This window comes from Phaenicophaeus curvirostris, chromosome 22 (assembly GCF_032191515.1).
Source record: "Phaenicophaeus curvirostris isolate KB17595 chromosome 22, BPBGC_Pcur_1.0, whole genome shotgun sequence".
Lineage (NCBI taxonomy): Eukaryota > Metazoa > Chordata > Aves > Cuculiformes > Cuculidae > Phaenicophaeus > Phaenicophaeus curvirostris.
Window position 1 is genome coordinate 5,533,719 of NC_091413.1, and position 6,019 is coordinate 5,539,737.

The window sequence follows — 6,019 nt, forward strand, 5'->3', positions numbered from 1 at the left end:
CAGGAAACGTAACATCTCCAGCCAGAAAGTGTAGGTGCTCCTAAATACTTGTTTAAGAGTTTGAAGGAATTAAGATTATTTTCTTAATTGATGTGGGGAACAAGAGCTGTGAGGAGTGCTTGTTTGAATTAAAAATTCTCTAATGTGTTTGAACAGAAGGATGTGTATGGGGAAACCTGTTTTGAAAAGTGGAATGAAGATGCATTGGCTCTGAATATTTAAAACAATCAAAATGAGGCCAGAAGGGTTTGACAACTGGGAAGAATGCGGAGAAGAGAAGGCTCTGAGGAGATCTTATAGCGACCTTCCTGTACCTGAAGGGGCTACAAGAAAGCTGGGAGGGACTGTTCACAGAGGCTTGTGGCAATGGGATGAGGGGCAATGGGGATAAACTGGAGAGGGGCAGGTTTACAGTAGATATAAGGAAGAATTTCTTTACTATGAGGGTGGTGAGGCCCTGGAACAGTTTGCCCAGGGAGATGATGTGGCTGCCCCATCCCTGGAGGTGTTCAAGGCCAGGTTGGATGGGCCTTGGGCAGCCTCATCTAGTGGGAGGTGTCCCTGCCCATAGCCAGGGGGTTGGAACTGAATGATCTTTAAGGTCCCTTCCAACCCAAACTATTCTATGATTCTAACAGTGATGTGCTCCAGTAACCAACTTCATGGCAAACTGCCTCACAGACATGTAGGAAGGCAAGTTTGGAAGCCAGGGTTATTTTCATATAGAAGCCAGCAGGCTTCTGAGATGTCTAGATTTAAGGTATCGATGCTCCAACCGTGTTCCCCTACATTAATTCCATATCGTCTGGGGAAGAAGATATTTGGGGAAGATGTCAAACTTTTCACTTTAGTATTCATTACCTTCTGATAAACATAGATGGGGAAATTCCATGCCTAGGATGCCAGTCTCTGAAAATCCTGGATAATAGAGAGGCACTCTTTCAGATAAATAAAAAAAGCAATTAAAAAATGCTTTCACATAAGGAAAAAAACACAGAAAACTGAACCACAGCTACCTAGTAGCACTAGCATGATCATTAACACAAGCCAAAGACCCACATGTCCTTGTAATACCTAGGGATGATGGATGACCTTTTCAGCTGACTAGGAAAAAGCAAGAGCCGAGTCAAGCTGACCCTTATTTTAACATGGATGGTTTGCTTTCCCTTCCTCAATAAAACCAGATAGAATGAACAGTAACTGGTGTATTGGGGTGTTCCAAGCCAGCAAGCTACAAAGCTAATGGGCTGCTTCTTAGGGCACAGTGACCCACAGGAATGAGCAGGAGTAACAACAAGCTTTTTATAGACTCCGTATTTGGATGGAAAGCACACGCCTCTTCCTGGAGGAGAAGGATCATGGGGTGTTGGTTGACAGCGACTAAACATGAGCCAGCAGTGGCCCAGGTGGCCAAGAAGGCCAATGGCATCTTGGCTTGGATCAGAAACAGCGTGGCCAGCAGGGCCAGGGAGGTTCTTCTCCCTCTGGACTCGGCACTGGTGAGACCGCTCCTCGAATCCTGGGGTCAGTTCTGGGCCCCTCCCCACAAGAAGGATGTTGAGGCTCTGGAGCGAGTCCGGAGAAGAGCAACGAAGCTGGTGAAGGGGCTGGAGAACAAGTGACTATGGTTTAGCGGCATACAGAAACGGTTGGACTTGATGATCCAAAAGGTCTTTTCCAACCTGGTGATTCTAGGATTCTAATTATTGTAGTAATAAGTGTTGTAATAAGGTGAGCGCAAGGAACTCTTAAGTCTGGTCTCTTCGAGGGTGTGAAGGTGCAAATTGTCTCCTCAGCCGTCCATTCTCTTCCACTGTACCCAATCAACATGGGCTGGATCAGTATGTGCTTCTGCTAAAGCATCAGCTTGAGGCACAGAGATAGAAGAGGGGTTGTGTGTCAAGAAAAGATGATAGAGCAGGGGGATCTCACTGCCTTCCATGGTGCTGGCAACATCCGCATCACGACCCATGTCTTCCATCTGTAGTCTGCAGGCTGGGGTAGCTCAGCCCCATCAAAACAGAGGTCTTCTCTAAGACATCAGCGTGGTGATCTGGCTCCTTACGAATACAGGGTCAGCTCCCTAAAGGTACTGAAGAAGGATTCTGAGGGCATGAAGAGGGGCAGTTTAGCAGTCAGAAAAGTTACTGCATTGTAGCTTCGCATAGGAAACACCAGATAAAAAACCACAAGTAACAGGGAGAAGGTGAAGTCCTGTTTTTCTTCATGTCCTTCTCCAAGTTAGTTGCTGAAATCTGTGAGAGGTACCTGCCACTATTCACATCTCAAAATCTCCTTCAGAAAAGCACTCTAATGAAGAGGATTCTGTTTACTAGGGAGCATAACTGCTCCTGGTGACCAACGAGTTCTGCTCAGTCTCCAAACTCCAGCAGGCTGTGAGGCGATACCAGGTTGAGGGATCTCAGCACCAGCAAGGCAAGAGCTACACCGACAGGGCAGAACATTCCGATTCTTGGGGCTGCTGGTTGTTTGCTGAAAAAGGCAAAAGATTTGCCACAAACTTGCTTTACCCTCAAAACTTACAAACAAGTCCTGTCACCCAGATTAAGTTGATTAAAGCCACGTGAAGAAATAAATCACCCAGGCTCACCCAGTATTCTTTTCTCAATTGTTGAATTTCACCTAGAGGATAACACTAGGCCAAATTAATGTTGGCTACAAACAGATGTGTTCTCTTTGAAATAAATAATGCAAGCAGAGCTTATGCTCTGCCTGCATTAAGCCTGTTACCGTGTTTTTATGAGGCTTGGCAAGTGCAGTGCTATCTGTTAATATCTGAAGGTGGGAGTGTTCAGGGAGTTGTCTGAAAGGCTTGCAAGACTAGATCTGATCATATCCACCCACACTAATTAACACATTACATAAAAGCACAAGTTTCTCTTTGCAAACAGCAGAATCGCTTGCCCAGGCACTTTCTGTGCAGTTCTGGAAGAACAACAGAGGTGGCCTCTGTCACATTTTAATCTCAACAGAACAGTGGAGGAGAAGCTAGGGTACAGCTTTTATTTTCAGGGCTCATTCCTTTTCTTTGCTCTGCTAAAAGCATGTCATCAGCAGAGATAGGGCTGTAAGACCTTTACAAAGTTCACCAAGCGTGCATGAGGGAACAAGCTTTTTTTTTTTCCTCATCAAAACCAAAATACAAACGCATATATGGAACACGAGGAATCAAATTTACTTATAAATGGGTCCCCCTCTCCCTGCCCTGCCTCTCTAATTCTGAAAATTACTTTCTACAAACACCAGCCTCTGAAAACACCTGGAAATGAAAAATCCTCTCATTTAAATAAGGTCTTTTCATGTCAGCAGAAAACATGCCCCAAACCAGAAATCCTTTTTCTAGCACTCTGATTCTAAAATAGCAACAATCTCCTCTATAAAAAAACTATAGTAAGGGGTCTCCTACTTCTTCCTAGATTGAAGTAAGTAAAATGTAGCTAATTTCACGTGTAACTTCTGTGACCTGCCCCTACAACTTCACCTAGACTCCTCCAGCAGCATAGTAAATATATACCCTGATTTAGATTTACTCCAGAGTCTTTGTATGACATCTGGCTTCAAGATGGTGGCTCTGCAAAGTGCAGTAATGACATAGGAAAACAGAAGGAAAAAAAAAAATAATTGTGCAGTGGAAAGCAGGAGGCAGTGGAGAGAGCAGGGAAAACCAAAATTAAAATAAGTCAAAGGCCGGAAATTCCTTTGAGAAGGCCTTAGGCTTCAACGAAGCTTGTCCACATTTGCAGCACTTCAAGATTACCCAATGCTAACCTTATGCAAAACGGGGCAGTAGTGCTCGGCAGGCATTCCAGGAGCCCTTCAGGGGAAAAAAAAAAAAAAGGCTTCGAATGTACCCATCCAAACTTGCAAGTAACTCGCTGGATGGCGAGCAGTCTGTCTTGCGACACTCAGACAAGAAGAAACTCTTACCTAATGCTTCCTTACTATCTGAAAAGCAAAGTCAATGTTTTCCTCATCTGCTGCATACCTCTCTCCCCCACTGTGACTGCTATTTGACCTGTTGTCGGCGCAGAGAACCTGAGGGGAAGAGAGAGGCGAGTTTGTGTGTGTACGAGAGCAGGGAGATGATGAGAGTCCCAGCCACATTCTGGCTTGTTTATATTCACTAGAAAGAAACCAACAGCACTGAGTGTGTAAGACAACCTCTGGTAATAGGGAACATCTTTCATATATTGCAGGACAGGAGCAGATTGAATCAAGGGAGAGGACTTGGGGATGAGTGGGAAGTTAATTTCAATGTGTGTACTAGACTTTACCTCATTTCTGCATTACGATGTCATCAAGGAATAGAATCTTGGCATAAAGGTTTACTTTAAGGGGGAACTGTGGGGTTACCTCTTTCACCATTTCTGTCTGCTCTTGCATCTCCAAGCCTGGCACATCTGGCTGTGACTGAGAACCTAGGAAGGATTAGAGTGTGCAAGAGGAGACACCTATCATCATCCCTTCCCCTCCCAACCAAACACCTCTAGATAAACATGGTATTCCTGGCAGATCCTGGATGGGTTCTCTCTTCATTCCACTTGTGTTTTCAATGAACTGGGTTTCTTCTCAAAAAATTAACGAAAAATAAAGCTGAAAGCATCCATTAGCGCGAGTGTTAAAATCAGAGATCAAAGTTTCTTTTCATCCTCTCCAGAGAGCCTCAGACATCGAGGAATTCAAAACAAAACTCCATTCTAAGAAACCATTTCAAAACTGGCACAGTGCTACAGCTTCTACGTTCTGCCCTCGGAAGGAAAGCGCTGACAGAGAAGCAAGAGCTCCTCCAAACACCCGTGTAGGCAGAGGGCTCGCATCAACGGCACTTTTGGCGATATCTTCCTCTTGAACTGCTCAAGAGCGATATCTGCTGATTTGACCTTCAGATTTCAACATCCACATCACTGCACCCAAGTAGCTGGTCTCCTACATTCTACACGACAGAATCAAAGGAATAGGATCTCAAATACAGCTTGCAGCTTTTCTGCTTTAACTCAGACCTCTTAAGAAATAATATATTTAAGCATATGTTTTTTCCCTCCATCATCTTTTGTATAGAACCTCTGGGTTTATGAAGAAATACGTTTTTTCCTTTCTATAGCACTGTTCCAGTTGAATTTGCTGAGCTTTTGACAAACATTTAGGTAGTCAGACTTACAACTTTCGAGGTAGGGAAACAGTAGTAGAAATATCTGCTTTGCAGGTCAGGGTGCACCTTGAAATTATGCAGCTCGCCTCAGGTCACACAAGAGATCTATGGAAAAGCTTGAAATTCAAGTCAGGAGCCCGAAATTCACTCCTTTAACCATATGACCTTCCTCGAGGTGCTTTGTTCAGGCATTCTCCAGTTCTGCTTGTTACCTTCCCGTATTGCAATTATATTAATTCCTCTTTAGTAGAGTTCCAATATGTTTCAGCTATATTACTGTGCCTAGTGCTGCACACTGCATCTGGCACAGGAATGCAGTGTTGCTCTTTCTAGGCTGTCAAAGAGAATATATCATTAGAAAAATAAATAACATCTAGCTGCTTCTGGCATTTCAGTCCAAGCAGTATTTTATCACTTTTGGCTGATCGGTGCCTGATTCAATGCCCCTAAAAAACAAAGGGTACATTCCCAGTTGAATTCAACGTGCATTTAATCAGGTCTTTGCTAACTGTGCTTCCAAATTTCATGAGCACCACAGTACTGTCTCTTCTATTTTTAGAGCATTATTCCACTCACTTCACTGTGCAGATTGATACAATGGATTTTCCTCTGCATGGATTATGTCAGTGAATGTATGTTTGTACAAGCAGGCTCTAGTTTTAGTTCTAGCTTTAGTTCATCCTCACTGTGATGCTGCCTACGGGCATGGCAATCTGGGATTAACGCTAAAAATATATCTATATTTTATCATAACTGAACACAAATATTCCGAAAGACAATTAAATGTCATATATGAGTTTAGTGACAGAAAATCTCCCACTATTCAAACTGGCTGCTCTCCTGAGTATT